Raw genomic sequence first — 17565 nt, forward strand, 5'->3', positions numbered from 1 at the left:
ACCCACATTAAGGAAAACAGATTTGAATGTTTTTATTTGTCTGTCTTTTTGGTAGAAAATATTACGACTGAAAAAGTATGCAAACCACGTTTTTTTTTCCGACATATGGTATCGAAAATGTCCATCTTTGTTTTGGCAGCACTAAGAAATAGAAATGGTGGCATTAGCAGGTTTTCTTGATACATAGACTTTGTCTTCATTCTTTTTCATTCTTTCGCTCGATTTCGGACACTTGCGTCCGCTGTCAGGCGGTTCCTTCTTATTTCGAACTCTTGAGTCCACAATGGAACGGTTCCCTCCGATTTCTGACACTAGCGTCCGTTTTCCGAGTACGTTTCCATCCCCTTAGAAAAATTGCGTCCGTTTTCAAACGGTTCCTTCCAATTCTGAGTGTGGCGCTTCTGTTATCCGACAGTTCCTTCCGATTTCGATTTAAACTGCTCAACATATATTGATTGGACGCTTACGTGACTTGCGTCCGTTTCAGAATGGTTTTAGGGACCTTAAGAAACCACGACGGCGACGCCAAGGAAGACTTCGATAAAAAAATTAATTTCTACTTTTAGTTAGAATTTCAAAAATGGCTGCAGGAGCTTACTGTCTCATACAGCGCCACAGCTCAACTTCAGCATGACGTATAAAGTAGCCGTTGAGTTCCAAATGGAAATTAAAATAATTTGCCGTCGCGGTTTCGATTCGCAGACGACGCAAATTTTGGCGATTTCACGTTGTTGTTTTGCATAGGACAGCTAAGAAATGAACAAAGTTTCAAAACGCACGTGCTGAGCTATTATTCTGCCAATTAGATCTCTTTTTTTTCCACGTTCTCGTTGCCGTCGCCGTCGTGGTTTCTTAAGGTCCCCTCTGTCCAATGCCTGCGGTGATAATAGACTGGGAACAAACGAAGAGAATCCAACATGGCGGTGTGTTTGTGAAAAATGAATATGGATTTTACTTTGACATTAAAACCTGAACGACAACGCTCTTTAAGCATCTATTGAGTTGAAAAGCAAGTGTTACTTCATTTTGGTTGTGTTTGTATGAAGAAATGGTTTCAAGAATGGACCACGAGAAAAGGAGTGGAAAAAGTTCATGTGAACTCATCTTGAATGGCATAGATACATCTCATAAAACAACTAGTAGGAGGTGAATTAAAACTCAGATCTACTTTGTTATCACATTTTATCAAATGGAAATTGATTATCTCTTAGTTCATTCTACTGAGCAGCACACTTTTGAACTGTTTGAATTATTGGAATACTATTCTCTGCATCAAGCTTTAAAGCCCAATTCAAATATTTCTTAGTACGTACCAAGCTTTGCACGGGCTCATGTGGTTTTTTTCTTTTTTATAAAAAATAAAATTATGCTGCTATACTAGCTGTCTTGTTGACTCTTACAGCACACTTTTAATCAAAGCCTCGTCATCTATGAAATCAAAACCAAGTGAAAAACGTAAGGCAGTTAAAACTGCATTATGGCTACTGCTGCCGCATCCCACAATGAGTCAGGCTTGTTCTACAAGAGAAAGAAAATTCAAGAATATATATATATCTTATTATTAAAAACTAGATAATTAGATAATGCAATTCAAGACTTTTTATTGGCTTAGCCATTATGGTATATCAGCCAATATACCATAATCTACAAATATGGCAAGCGTACATGTCAGGTTAAAATTAAAAGGGAGCTAAAAATTTAATAAAATTTAATAATTCAATTTAACATTTTTAATAAAACAATTATTCCACTCACGCCTGTTGGATATGAGATGATTATAGCCAACTCGGCGCTACGTGCCTCCTTGACTACCTATCATCTCCTATCCAACGCACGCTCGTGGAATAATTGTTAATTAGACGTTTTGTTGTGTAGCATCGCTGAGTATTTTTACGAGTTGTGCCGTATTTTGACAAGCCCATAGGGCAAGTCAAAATACAAATAACGAGTAAAAATACTCAGCGATACTACACAACAAAACGTCTAATAAGTTATTTACTATCCAACACACCAAACTGTTATTTCAGTGCGGGTGAATTTCGCGGATCTTAATTTACTGGGAGTGTATGACAGAAGTATGCGAAGCAGAACGGAATTGGCGCATTGTTGTGTTGCTGTTTCTATTTTCTTCATTAAATGAAGAAATTTTCTGGTCGTCAAGCTGTTCTTCTTCATTCAATTCATCTAATGAACTTGGATCTATATTTGCCAGCCATTGTGACTCTTCGTCGTCGGAAATATGATTGAAATTGTCGGCCATTTGTTTTTTTTCGTAACTACAATCCAATTCTTTGCTTGCGTGATGCGAGAAAACCTGTTTAACCGGTACTGTACAATAGACGAGTACAAATACTGCTTGATATTTGTACTCGTTTATGGCGTTATTTGTACTCATCTAGGTGTAGTTGGATAATAAAGTGACTTATTGACACTCAGCTACAAATGATAAAATGGTAACAATAATGATAATGCCTGAACACAATATTATAGCAGTATTAGTATAACATTATTATATGTATGTAGTTCTAGTACTTATTGAATTTTATCTTATTTTAATAGTTGTATTAATTATTAAAGTAACTGTGTTATTTTATTGTGAAGCGCATATGAACATTGTATGGAATTTGCACTATACAAATTATTATTATTATTATACAGTGCTTTCAGTAAGATTTTAAATAGGTGGCTACCTTGGTTCAACACCTGCCAGAGAGCAACTTGATTGCGACTTAGCGTGGTGACTGCAACTCCGGCGAGCGCTGTGAAATTACCCGGCAACTCACAACAGAATACCCGCTGGAGCTCTGGCAGGTAATAATAAGAATGATCGGAATAATTACAAGGATAACAGTAGTAATGGTGATGATAACTTGTACGGTTTAGCTCAAGAACCTCATTGTTCCTCTATCAGTCTTTTCTCTCAGCTCTAATAATGATTACACTAGGCATCTTTTAATTTTACTTTTGCCAGTTGATCAGAGATTGCAATTCCACTTTTTTGAGAGTTTTGTTTCATACAACAAGGCATTCCATGTAGGATATTGTGGGATATTCTGCCATTCCATGATGTATGATGTATATGTATATATATGATGTATATATTCTATATTCCGTATATTCTATGATGACTTGAATTACACTGACTTCTTAGAAAACAGTGTTCTTTCTTTGTGAGATTTTAACTTAAAAAAAAACTTAACTTAACTTAACTTAACTAAACATAATCAACCACTACCCACAAATAGCATATCTAGTCTCGGCGGGCAGTGTGTAAACGCTGCAACATCTTACATAAATTTCGGTTCAACAAAAGATTCAATAAATATACAAGAAACAGAAATTAAATATTGAATCATTAATTTAAAAGCAGAAATGACAGTATGAGATAAAAATACAGAAATAGAAACATGTGACAATAAATAGAAGAATACATAAGTTATACACTACTATTAACTGGACACATCATTGATTATTCGTTCTACATCAACATAACTATCTTGAACTTGAAGATTTTGAAATAATATTATTGTTAGCTTTTTCTTGAAAATATATTTTGGAAGATTCCTTAAGTTTCCTGGGATGCTATTCCAAATTTTACAACCAATCCTTGAGAATGAGTTTGTATGTTGATTTAGCCTAGAACAGTTTATGTAATAGTTACCGGCAGATGAAGATCGGGTATTATGATTGTGTATTTGGTGGGAAAGAGTGAACAAACCAGAAAGATAAGGGGGGGTTAAATTGTTATGGACATCATGCATTAAGAAAGAAGAGAGTTTAACGTAAAGCATACTAATTGGCATAATATTAGCTGATATAAAATAAGGGATGGCGAGTGAATTATAGTTGGCAAAGTTCATCAATCACACAACCCTTTTCTGGAGTATCAATATTTTTTCCATATGAGACTTAGCTGCTTGGCCCCAAGCTACAAGGCCATATGATAAATAAGGATAAATGAGTAATCTATATATATTTAGTAATGTCGAATATGGTACAAGTTGCCTTAGTCTACAGATTATACCAATGCCTTTACTTATTTTTGATGCAATATGATTGATATGATGTTTCTAGCTAAGGTTACTGCCAATAAGAACACCTAAATATTTCACATAGTCTTTATGCTCCAGGTCAATGAAATGTTTTCTATTATTATCATATATTTTCAGATTTACTTTGTACTGTTTTATAAGGTCACTTTAAGGTATCGTATTTCGGACCTTGCTCACTTTGCAAATTTTGCAGCTCTTTTGAACATTAATTTTGTTGCTGATCGAAATGGTAAACTGCTCTCTTTTTGAATAAATAACATTTTTCTTCAGTTTCCATGAAGTGATGATCTATTTAGATATTTCTGAAAGGAAAAGTCCTTTTTCAATTACATGCTGGAGACACCGCTGTGAAATTATTTTGAGATATTTATCATCTTTTATGGTGTCACGGCAAGAACTGAAAAAGTTGTATCTTCCAATTTGGTGGGAATAATTCACTAATTCAAAGGGTAGAATGCTCTCTCCTTAAAGAAAATAATTTTTCCTTTAAGTTTTTGTAATGCGCCAATCAAACCTTTTAAGACATTTCTGCAAGCTAAAGCTTTGGTTTTTCACACACCATCCTGAAATAATTGTAAGATGCTTATCATTTTCTGTTACAGTAGTAATCCGAAACAAACATTCAGTGGCATTGGGAAGAAGTGTAATCATGAGCTACTTCCAAGCAAAATTCAAAGCGATCCAAAGAATTCATCACCAAGCATTGAACAACCGAAGATCTTTCAGAACAAACAAAGCCAAGAGTGAGGAATATCAGGTAAAATTCAGCAGACTTCATTGCAGGCTAAGAGGTCTTTCATATTCTATTGTTACACTCACTCAACAGGACAACACAATGCCTTCGCATCCATAGGCCATAAAAGCTATGACTGTTTCCTCAAATAACTCCCACACTTTAAGCACCCACCCCTGAGGCCATACTGCCAAAAATGCACCCCTCTTGATTAATTCCCCCCTCCCCTCCACCTTGATTAATCTCCCTCCTTCCAAGCACCGGAGTACTTATTGAAGAAAATAGGGTGTTAGTGTTTAGAAGAAAGAAAAGAAAAGAGAAAGAAAGCAGAAGCAATCAACAATAATTAGTGGTGGGGTGTAAAACAGCTAGAGACAAACTTTGGATTCTTACAATCTTGATATTAGTCAGACATTGAAAGTAAAACTGTTTGAACACTGTGATACAAAATAATAGGTTTTATACTTTAATTATGTTAACATGCATGTACTATCACAATATTTTGTGTACCGGTGAAACACAATAACCATTTGAAATCCATTTAAGTGACTTTTTCAGTGCTCTCTATGCCTTGAAGAGTGAGATTTCTTTCATTTTGCTGTAATAACTATATGTTGTTTTTTTTTTTTAATATCTGCTGCTGAGAGTTAGAAAAAGCATGATGTAGTTAAACCTCATCAGATGTTATTGAAGGGCATTTGTCATAAGTGTACAGATAGAAAGTAAAGTAAATCTAACTTAACATGATTTCCAATAGAATCAAGCTATGCTTTAATGCATGTAGTAGACCTTGAACATGGATTTTATTTTTCTATTGTTGTATTTCAGTCATAAATTTGGGATTTTAAAGTTAAATTTTGCCATCTATCATGGCTGATACAAAGCATGGTCATATTTTTGCACTTGAGATCATTTACTATTTATAGATAAATGTGTGGTGTACTATGGTTAAAATCTAGAAAAAAAATGGACAAATAAAATCTACAGTCAAAAAGCTAATTGTATTTGTACATATCATACTCAACATGAGAAATGATCACACACCATCACAAACAGTTGCAGTCAGGAGTCATCTGAGTCAATGAACTATAAAAGCACTCTTGTTCACATTGCATCAGTGTCAGGGCATTGATAGCTGATTATTATTTTGCCTGATCACAGACTAAGCAAGAAAAAACTTACACAAACAGGGGGGAAGGCAATAAGAGTTAAAAGCTGAGTGAAGCATTATTTTGGCTCATGCAGCTCATTATAGGTGCATAATCACAGTTTATCTTAGCCTGATGGTTCAAAGCATTAATGTTGAAATCAGAATTTACTTAATACTATTAGTACTGTAAGGCTTTTCAATTGTTAAGTTATTGAATAAAAACATATGTGCTCACAGTTCATTAGTTATCAGTCATTGCCCAGGTGATTTTCACCTGAGAAAGGGAACAAACAAGGTGTTGACATAAAATTTTTCACTAACTTCACTTCTTGAAGATAGCTGAAATACAAATTCTAGTGTCCTTGAGGATTTCTTTCTTTTTTCTTTATTTACTGTGTTGTCAAAATAACTTATAGTCAAGTTTTCATAACATTAAATTATTTTGACATTTGACACCAGTTTTTCGCACGAATCCTACTGAATATTTTAGCGTAAACATGTCTTCGGAAGCTTTAGTGACAGAGTATCCAAGTATTGAGAGAGTTCGCAAGTTCGTCAGTTTGTCTTTTCTTCCGGAATTTGTTTTCGAAAACACGCCAGTGGAAAATGCCCTTTCTATAATAATGATACTACCTATAATTGTGAACAAATTCCTCCCAATATTGCAGCAAAACATTTTAACAAAGACGTATTTTCGCTTTACAGGGACACACCAAGGGCTAGAAAGGTCGAGCAGTGATTACTGGACCTCTTGAAAAAAACAGATTCTGATGAGGCGTGGATAGATTATCTTGAGCCACTCACAGAGGGCATCGCTCAAACAAAGAACAAGTTGAGCCATCAGTCAGTAAAATGTTGTGTGTGGTGGGAGGTAGCCGGTCTGAGTTTGCAGCACAACCAAGAGTTATTTAGGGACGAGAATCACAGAGTAGAAAATGATGGGAGAAGTTTTAGGATTTTTTTTCACGAGATGTAAACTAAAGAAGATGAAAGAAGAACTGCTTCGTCTTGGAGGTCTGCCTGTTTATGTCGATTCTTCTTTATATCTGGCAACATATTCTTGTTTTGTCTGTTTTTCTATAATGCAACTGAATTTCTGCAGAGAACTGAGTTTAGATAAGAGAAGAGTGTTGATAGAGACTCGCCATAAAACGTTCCACTCCGACTCTATTTCCGTGATAGAAGATCATTTAACAAAAGGATGGAACATTTTCGAGTACTTCCTACCACAAACTATGCTGGGATATCTTATCACTGTTCCGTATTTCGTAGCCTCTTTCTTACTGTCAGTTTCCAGTATCGTTCATTTGACTTGAATGCTGATATGAACTGATTTTGGGCGCGTACAGATTGAAATACTGTATGATGCCACTAATTTGATAAATTTGAAAAACAGTCGACCGACTTAACGGGTAGTTCAAGTAAGTAAATCATTGAAAAGTACTTCTCAAGGGAATCTTTCTTAAAAGTTCAAGTTGATTCGAGTTCTAGGTAGTATTTATGTAATTACAACGACGTCTACATCTCTGTGTTAAACTTTACCGATATTATAATCAGCTTACAGCTAGTCACATTATGTCGTTTTAAAATTTAAGGAAGAGCTCTCCGATGGCTAACCTGATTTGAATTACAAATAACTTTGAACATAAATATTAATTTTCATAAGTGAGATTGGTCTGCACGCGGAAAGACCTTACGAACTTTTAGAAACGTCAGCGTCTTTTTCAGCTTTTCTGGGGCCAGGAAACGCATCTTTTCAAACAAATACCTTCTGGATATCGTCCATTATGTCAAGGTGGAAGAGTTTTCTTCGAGGTTGCTGAAGCGAGGAGTTTTAATCCGACGACAAACAAGGATGGACTGATGTTATTGTGTGAGGACGTTTTTGAAGGTAAAGAACCTAAGTTTATTTATATTATTTGGATAGAAATGCAGTGTTCGCATTTCTCGTTCCTACTCCAGTAAAATTTATTCTAAGAGTTAAATGTAAAAAGGAAGAGCATGTTACATACTCAGCTCAGTGTGAGATAAATCTACAGTAGCAGCCGCCATGACAGTTTTTGATGAAGCACGTGACTTTTAAGGTAGCAGCGAGGAATGCATACTTTATTGATAATGTGCCGATCACACTTTGTGACTCACTTATCTTTAATTTTATACTTTTCATTCTGTACACAGTTTCTTTTTTATTAGTATTTAAAGTTAAATTCGTTTTAAAGCGCCTGTTATTCCCCCCACTTCCAATCTTCGCTAAAGAAAAGAGATTCGATTCACCTAAAATTCTTGACATTAAATCCGTTGGAAAGAGTACCATATAACCCCATACATTTAGTTATGCATTCCACTTCTTTGTCTTTCACGACAGAACTTTAAAAACAAAGTCTACTAGTCTGAATGCATAATTAAATGTATGGGGTTATATGGTACTCTTGCCAATCCGTTTACTGGATAACAGATCTTGTGATCTCCTTTAGTGGCTCTCTCTCCTCCCAGGAATATGAATAGTTTTGCCAGTGACTTGTCAGAGGAACTGACACTGACCACTTGGGAGTAGCATCATTGTTATGAACTTGCATCCTATATTTGAATGTTGAATGTACATGTAGCTGACTGTATACACTCTGTCTCGCTAAATTTCCATGGCCACAATCTGGCTTGCAAAGTACCCTACTAAGTTTGTGTGCCAAGAGTCAAATCAGCGATCCTTGTTGCCTTCGTTCAGTTATGGACATTGAAATCTCCAATCGAAAATGTGATGGTTCTGATTAAGTCTTTCGATCCCAGCATTGATCCTCGTCATTCACAATTAAAGAAATACTTACCGTAATACACATGTAAGTATGCACGTTTTCGCAACTTAAATTTCTCTCGTTTCTTTCATCAGGAAAACTTCAGGCTTAGGACGGGGTTATCACTAAATCAAGGAATTCAAGGGAGGAATAGAAAACACGACAACTTTCAAAAAACGTGAGTTGTTTGCCTGTTTGTTTGTTTGGTTGTTTGTTTGTTTTTTTCCACGACTCGGCTATCTACGCTCCCAAGTCTAGTGCTGGTCTGTAATGAACGCTTCAACCCTGGATTTATCGAACTCCTCAAAGTCAAAAGTGTAGGAAAACGCAAATAAAGAAATGATTCAATCTGTTTTCTGTAAAGGCCTATTTCCGGTGAATTTCTCTTTGATCAAGGCGATTTTCAGTCGTTTACAGCGCTGTTATGTTGATTAATCGACTGCTACGTTGTTTCTGTTGATGGTAAAACACTAAAATCACAAACAAAATGATCTAGTCATTGTTTAGCTCTTTTATTTGAAGCCTGATTCAGTGTGTTTTAAAGTCGATGATTTTTAAACGTTTGATTTGTGTTGAATTAAGATCGCTGAAATGTTTGATGTTTGCAAGACTTCTTTTCAAAATGAGATCTTTTGTACTTTAATACAGTTTCTTTTAAATTTTATTTTAAATTTCTGGTAAGTTTTGATAGTCTTGTAATTTCCGCTTTTACACAATAAATTTTTTACCTCGTTCAGTAAAATATTTGAAGTTCAATTGTCAAGTGTTCAGCCCTTAAAGCTTAAACCCAAATTTAAATGGCATGCTCCAAAAATAGACTTTTCACGAAAGGTATTATTTTTATTATGGACTGATGTGGGTTTACTGAAATGAAAAACCAAAACATTCTTGGAGGCTAACTTTTTAGAGCTCAGCTCTTGAGGTTGTAACCAAATAGGTGTTACTTTCTTCAGTTAATGCTTGAGTGTATCATCAAGCAATGTAGATTTTTTCTGCTAATTTGTTTAAAAATGTTTGAGCCTAATTGTTAAATGTCCTAACTCAGGAAGGAAACACTGCACCAAATCCAAAAGTGGGCCCCAGAAAGTTAAAATAATTAGAACTTTTTTTCTATCAGAAACGATTTAGTAAATGCGGTATAGTTAGTTCTGGTGACTTCAGCCAACATAAAAAGACAGTTGCGTCTTCACAACTATTTAGTATATTTCAGTGCACGATTTGGTACAAAAATTCAACTTAAATCATTAATGAACTATTTCCGTGTTTTTCAATCTTGTCTCCTGTACTGCATCATAAAAACGCGTCCTGAAAGTCGTAGTCAAGAGAGACTGACAGAATAGACAGATTCAGTGAAAAGCCACGACGTTTATAGCATTTCCGATGTGGCTTTTATTCAAGGGAAGCTTTATTTCAAAATCATGATTGTTGAATCACTGACATCAATTACAGCAAATAATTTACATAATGTGACAAACTCTTGTTTAAAATTCCACCATCTTGCTTTTGTAGTATAACATTCCAAGGATAGTGAAGTTTACCAAGTTGTGTATTTTAGTCGTCAAATAAAGGATGTAATCTACTATTTGAGGGCAAAATTATTTTATTCGATTGGGTTTGGTGCTAGCGCCTTTTCAACAAAGTACAAAACCTTAAACTCAGATATTACATCGTGTTGCCAAGCCACGGTACGAAAAAAAAAAAAGTGTAATTTTTATTATTACTCAAAACTTTCAGGTACAGTAGTTTACATTTCTAAGGTGCGATCAAGAAGCTTGCGAAAATTATTGGCTTCGTTGTCGTTTTGTTATAATTTTTTCAATCTTAAATGTTAGGAAGAGCATAGTTGTTTGTGGCTTGAAAGATTTATTCAGACAAAACAAGCGATAGGAAATATGACAATAAATTGTAGCTGAAACTCAATTTATACAATTATTAATTTCATTCCGGCATGATGAATCTCAGCGGAAATATTAGCGAACATTTTGATTTCTTGCATGTTGTTGTTTGAATGCAAAATTATGACCTGTTCACTCCAAATTGAAGAGCTCAATTCCTCAATCCCTCAATCCCTAACAGCTGAACACTAGTGGGAGAAAGGCGAGAATGTAACTTTATTTCGATAACTTATAAGAATTTTTATCGGCTACCATACTGAATATTTTGGTAAATCCAGGAAACGATCACTTTCCTTTACGTAGCGACTCATTCTTAAGTTGCAGGGTTCGACACTAACGGTAGCCCACTAGCCACAGACTAGTAGAAATTCAGTTTTTGCTAGTGGTTTTTAGTTTCCACTAGCCAGTTTGGCTAGTAAACCGACTGAAATTGTCATAACATCTAAAAACAGATGTCACTAGCCACTTGGCTAGTAAGTTGAAAAGTTAGTGTCGAGCCCTGAATGACACTAATAGTTTTAAAATAGTTTTAAAGTTGGTGTTCATATATTAGCGACTCAAAAGAAAGTTCAACATCTCTTACATTTGTTAATTTTCCGTTTCATTTCCTCTTCCTCGCAGTTTGAGTGATGCTCGAATCAAACATGGACGGCTGAGATCCAAAGACAAGACAAGGTAGAAAACAGATGTAACCCATTTCTCTCAAGAACGCGACGAATCAGAGCCAAGAGACATTTAATAAAATCGACGACTTGAAGCCAAACGTAAGCAAGCGTTATTTCGCGATTTTGGTGGACTTTGAATTTTTTTCTTCGTCGGCCTAATATTCATGGTATGGGCTGTTTAAAAGTGTTAAGTTTTCCCGCCAAAAAACTTAGAAAAATACGGGCGCTCGAAATACGAATGCACCATTATTTAGTCTGTAAGTAACATCTGTTAAAATCTGGTGAATTTTCCCGCCAAAATACGGCGCCCAAAATACGCATGCGCCAATTTTTTGAAAAAGTATATAAATGCTGTATTTTGAATATATGATTTACATTGCTAATAAATTTCATTTTTATTTCCATGTTGTCTTGTTATTTATCTACTAAGTAATAGTCTTCAAAGTGATCAGTTTTGTTGTTTCACTGAATAAGCCACAAACGTTTCATATCAACTTGGCATTTATTTGTTTTGAATTACAAGTCAATATGCTTAAGTAATTTTTCAGTAAAATTATTATAAACGGTGTTTTGAATCGTATATATATACACTAAGACTTTTGGCGGGAAAATTTGGACAATCTGCACAGAGTTGCCCCTGGCAACATTTTAACAAATCTTCCTTTTAATATTTCCCGTGCAAAAAACTTTAAAAGTAAACGCCAATTTATTTTCTCTCAGAAAAAATCAAAACAGTTTGAAAAATTCCGCTTGTTTCTTTTAAAAGAAAATTTTTACTGAACTCTGTTCATCCCTTAATTTTTTTTTTTTTTTTTGAAATTCAATTCTTTGCACGAGATGATGTGTGGAAGTTCTAACGAAAAAGCAATGTGGCAAGCTAGAGAGATCCCATTCAGAGGATTTAAATATTTCGTCAAATTTTTTTTTGTGACCAATTAATTTTTTCTTAAGGCTATTGCGTGCCACAATAGAAGAAAAAGATCTTTAAGATGACAATTTTCGAATGTAACACAGGAAACAGGTTGGAAAAGCGAAGAAAAAACTAGACTCGAATGGCCTTTGACTAAATTGGCAAATTAATTTAAAAAATAGCCTTGTACCAACGGTCGGAGCACACTCCTCAAATCTAAATTAAGCCGCAATACCTCGCACATTTAGCTCCAAATTGTGATATGTTGGAGCAAACTCTTTGAATTTGGTTCTAGCCATCAAAGTTAAGAGATCTTACAGGTAGACTTCAAGTTTCTTCTACCAAATTCGCCGAGTAATTTGATAAATAAAATAGTTTTAAGAATTGGAGCAAACTCTTCTAATTAGATTTTAGCCGTGAAGGCAAATACATCTTACAATTAGGCTCCAAATAATTTGGGATATAAAATAGTTCAACTGTTGATTTTAGCCACAAAAGCCAAGACAAATGATAATTAACCTTCGCGTTTGTTAAAAATTTTTGTTTTATTGTGATTATAACCTGAATTTCAAGATGGAACCATAATTGGCAATATATTTTTTTCTGTATTCCTGTGTTACACCGAGTGACTGCCCATAAGATCTTACTTCCACTTAAAAAATAAGGAGTAAATGAATTAGTTCACTTCACTATTTTAAAACCAAATGCCTGGTCTGAGAAGCAACAGATGATTCCTTTTTTCGAGTGTAACCTAATTCACAAGGTTCATTTGAATAGTGGTTTGCACGTACGTCATTGCCGCCATGTTGGTGGACGAAAACAATAGATATCTCGTTAGCTTCTTTTGTTCGTCCACCAGCATTTGTTCCTTTCACCATTGTTACCTGTGTCTCTAGAGATTGGTTGCAAACCACCTATACCTGAAAAGTTCGTCTTCAAGAAACACAGTGTATATAAACCAGCAAAAAGTCAACCGTCGCCAAGTGCTTTCTGCATAAATTTCAATATTATTAGAAGGATGTATATGTTCATATGATCCTGATTTCCTAAATTTCCGTGTTATGTTAATGATCTTCTTTATGAGCTGTATTGAACAATGAGCGATACTTTCACTTAAAAAAAGTTGTACGTTTTCACCATGAGCGGGTGCTAAACCATCACCACTTTAGCATCATGCGTATAAAATTTTAAAGGAATTCTTTAGAATTCAAACAAACTCCGGCTGAAATCTGTGCAAAGAGATGTTGCATGCTTAGAAAACACATTGTCAGAGTAAAGTGCTGAGGAGAAGGCAATTCGAATGAAATGATCTTGTAAATGACAAAAAGGAATTACTTTCGCGTACTTTTAACACACGATTATTGAAGCTTTTTGAGAAGTGAGGCGCATCAGAAAGCGATAAAATAACATGACGGAAAATGAAAGTTACTCATTTTCATAGCAAAAAGTCAACCGTCGCCAAGTGCTTTCTGCATAAATTTCAATATTATTAGAAGGATGTATATGTTCATATGATCCTGATTTCCTAAATTTCCGTGTTATTCTTGTACGATTTGTGTAAGCATTCAACAAGTAAATAAAACAACTCATTTGACAAACTATTGAATTGTTTAATTTGCATTGGATTCGCACGTTTGTCTGGGAAAAACCTGCCTTACCATATTTTCTAATTTTTCTGCGCAAATATCAGCACTGATGATTTTTCTTGTTTGTCTGAGAATACCACCTGACACTTAAACTCTTTCGTAACAACTAACTCATGTCATGGGTTGAATGCTTCAGTATTACCGGTAGTTAAAAGTTTGGTCTCCATCAGTTCGAGTCGATTTTAGCCTAAACTGTTGCTGTTTTTAACGCTTTGTGGAATAATTTTGCCACTTCATTTTCATCGAATAAGATCTCAAAAAATAGAGCTACATTTCTCAGTCAATTTTTACTGGTTTACATAAAGGTAAAAATTCGACCTAATCAGTTTCTAGAAAAAAGCTCTTGACCAGGCATTCGAGTTTTAAATGTAACTCAGTCTACATTAGGACAGACCCCAGTTGATTTCACACAACAGCGAATATAAGTTATGATATGGCACTGTTCCCTACCTGTATGACAACCAAATGCTTCTTTTTAGAAAAAAAAAAAAGTAGTTATATACACTTAAATTTAATTCATGTCGAGAGTAAAATTTCACATAAATCAATGTTTGTTGTAGAAATTAGTTGGCCGGCCCGAATGCAAGTCGTTGTCAGAGTCGAGTGTAGAGCGTTAATAAGTCAGATATCACAACTTTGGTTCGCAGGAGGGATTGGTCAGTTTTGTTGTAGGGTAAATGGCTGTCAGACTAATAAATTAACGTCTATTTGTTCTTTTGACCACGTCGTTGGCTTTGGAATCGTTCGGAAGGTGCTGGTAGTTGTTGTCATCTGGGGGAGGAGTCTGTTCTGGGTAAGTCAGGCTTTTTAAGGTCAGTCGTTGAAAATTGGGAATATAGGTTTAACATCGAGAAACGTACCAATCAGTCTTGTGGTTTGTCAGTAAGTTCTTTTCAGCAATGCGATTTTTGGAATGAATAAACTGCCAGGAGTTTGTTTAAGTTTCATTTGGTCTTCTTCCGAGGACTTTTATTAGAGTGCCACCATAACAAATATCACCTTTGCGCAACGTCAACTGTGGTCAAAGTGTGGTACAAACTGTTAAGCAAACGAAACTGAGCGATTGGCAGTTTTAAACCAACGATTTCAGTGGCAGCTTTCTGTGGTCAAATGAAAATCTATTTCCAGATGTAAGTTTGGTTATTTCAATGAAATGAGATTATCCGAGATAGCTTGCACCAATTAAATTAACGCCAGTAGTTCAAACAGATCATGCGATCGCTCAAGGTCTGCATAACAATCCGTATCATAACAAACTGTTCCAAAAATGATGGCTAATTTGAAACCATAATTGAGTTAGCTTAACTTACCAGGTAGCCATGTTTATCCATTCCAAGACTAAGTGAAAGAACTGATGAAGACTTTGGCGAGAGATGTTTTTTCGTCTTGTCACGAGCGAGGGATAAACAAAGTCCCCGTGAGGAATCGAACCTCAGACCTTCGGATTCCGCGCCCCGACGCTCTTTGTATGAAGACTTTGTACAACAATAAGATCTAAGGAGCCACCATTTTTGCTACTGTTATCATAGTCCCGCTCTACTAACTATGCTGTTATTCAATATATTAAAATTCTTATCTTTGCAGTATCCTCTAACAATTCTTTCATTCCAGTGTCTCATCTTGACCAGAATCTTTGTCCTTCTTTCATCCTTCTGACTAATTTTGCTTCTCCTGAAATTACAATAAAAATGTGATCAGACAATGCTCACTGTCTGAGAAGACGCACAATCTTGGGACCTTATATTTTTTGACTTCTATGCAATTTCTTTTCTCCATGGTACGAGTATAGACGAAGAGAAAAAGCAAGAATTTTCGAAATGTTATTTGAAATGAAGCAAAGGCCACTGAGGTATTTGCAGAAGAGTCGTCGCATATCCACGTGGTCGCATTCGACTACAGAATGTCTTTCTTAAAGTCTGAAATTAGTTGTTTCACCGAAAGTTCGTTCAAAAGTTCTCTCGGAATATTCTTCAATCATAGGTTCTGCTTTTCTCGGACCAGCATTCTAGCTAATTCAGTTAAAATTCGAATTGAAGAGCCGCTCGGGTAAAGCAACCGACTCGCTTTAGTCTTAAAGCTGATCGTGAGATGGTACGACTGATAGCTCTTTGGAAGAAACTAAAGTAATAGTTTCCTAAAGAAATGCTCACCTTATGCTGTAAGTATCATCCGTTGCTCTTCTTTGACGGTCCTACGTCTTCTTTCCAGAGTGCAACCCTATTTTCAGTGCTTCAGAAAGCACGTCTTCACTATTCGACAGACAGCGTGGTTTGCTGAAAATTCTGCCATTCCTGATGAATATGGATTAGCAGCTGCAATCAATGATTGACTGATACGTCAATGATTTGGTGCGAGGTTCATTTTGCACGCTTGGGAGCTACTAGAGAAGCAAGAGGAATGAGTGGAATTATGTGAGATGAATTGGAATAGAAGAAGAGGGAAAAATCATCATTAACTCCACTGTACATGGGCTTTTCTGTAGCAAGGAAAGAACTCTGAAACTGAAAAAAAAAGGCACTTGAGACACAAACTGTTGGAACTTACTTCGCCAAGATTGTTGTATAACTCGAAACTTCATAATTAGTAAATTTTTAAAGTAAAAGGAAACACTGGCGAAACTAATAGTTTACCTTTATTTAGGAGCAAAACTCTGCTTTCTAACAGTATGGAAATCTTTCTCTCATTTCTAAAGACTGTGATTGATATAATAAATGTCAATTTTAATAAAAAGGTTGAAAGTAAAGCCTCACTGCTTGACATTGCTTTGATGAATGATGAAATGCAGGGAGGAATTGAGAGAGCGAGGGAACGGACGGGGACGTTGCGGAGATTCATCGTTCTACAGTTTCAATATACATGATAAGGGGTAGCGTAGATTAAATGCGTTTCCTCCTTGACACTACACAACAATAGAAGCACATTTCTTATTTTTTTTTTTCTTTTCCTACTTGACCGCAGTACGATTTCCTTCGTTAACGGTAGATTATTACGTTGAAATCTAAGTGATTTAACTCCCCCTCCCCCCCCCCCAGAAAAAAAAAGATTCAAAACCTTTACAGCTAGCTCCACAAAAAGGCAAGTTTTCTTTGTTTGAATTAGAACACTATAAAGCAAGTCATAACCCAACTAACCAGAAAAATAAGCAGGAAACAGTAGAAAGAATTCAAATGATAACAAAATCCCCAAAACAAAATAGCTTTGAGGTAAATCCTACCTCTAACACGCTAATCACAGGGCTTCGTGTCCAGCGGTATGTTTGTCGACATGCATGAACATTCGCCATTTCTGGTTTTCCATCTACTACAGCCATATTACTCACAATCCAGTTGGACGACGCCGTCGTTTGGTTCATGCTTATTCAATCCGAATGATGTCGAAGGATTGTTTTCCCATCGAAGACGGTTTATTTCCAACCGGCATACTCTCCACTTTCAGTCGTATTTAGTCACGCTAGATTTCGTCATTTGTTCCTGGTCTCTCTTAGTCAATGGAGCGAGCAGCCTCGTTCCCACTCCCAAAATGGCGGCCAGGGGATGGGCGATGGGTCGAGTGGAATTGAGAAATCGAAGGTGATTTCTTTAGACATGCTATCAAGCTTAAAACGGTTTTAGTATGGGGCGCACACCTGTGTTATGAATTCTAGAATATCTTCAATGACTTGAGTGATAGTAATAGATGGTAGTATAACTTCCACTAGACTTTTTCCAACGCAGTTGAAACAGAGA

At 35.7% G+C, this 17565-nt stretch overlaps 1 long non-coding RNA gene across 7 annotated transcripts; it reads left to right on the forward strand.

Moving 5' to 3' along the window:
- Positions 1-199: 199 nt before the first annotated feature.
- Positions 200-16541, forward strand: LOC111321313 (uncharacterized). 7 transcript variants are annotated; one of them, XR_016002034.1, is made up of 6 exons: positions 200-1146; positions 1403-2811; positions 4655-4809; positions 6641-7826; positions 8820-8902; positions 11241-11686. It is a non-coding gene; the product is annotated as an uncharacterized LOC111321313 (long non-coding RNA). The 7 variants fall into 7 exon arrangements; XR_016002043.1 differs by having other exon boundaries at positions 542-1146; positions 2659-2811; XR_016002028.1 differs by lacking the exon at positions 200-1146 and adding an exon at positions 16049-16541 and having other exon boundaries at positions 1153-2811; positions 11241-14633.
- Positions 16542-17565: the final 1024 nt, after the last annotated feature.

Source organism: Stylophora pistillata, chromosome 1, assembly GCF_964205215.1.
Source record: "Stylophora pistillata chromosome 1, jaStyPist1.2, whole genome shotgun sequence".
Lineage (NCBI taxonomy): Eukaryota > Metazoa > Cnidaria > Anthozoa > Scleractinia > Pocilloporidae > Stylophora > Stylophora pistillata.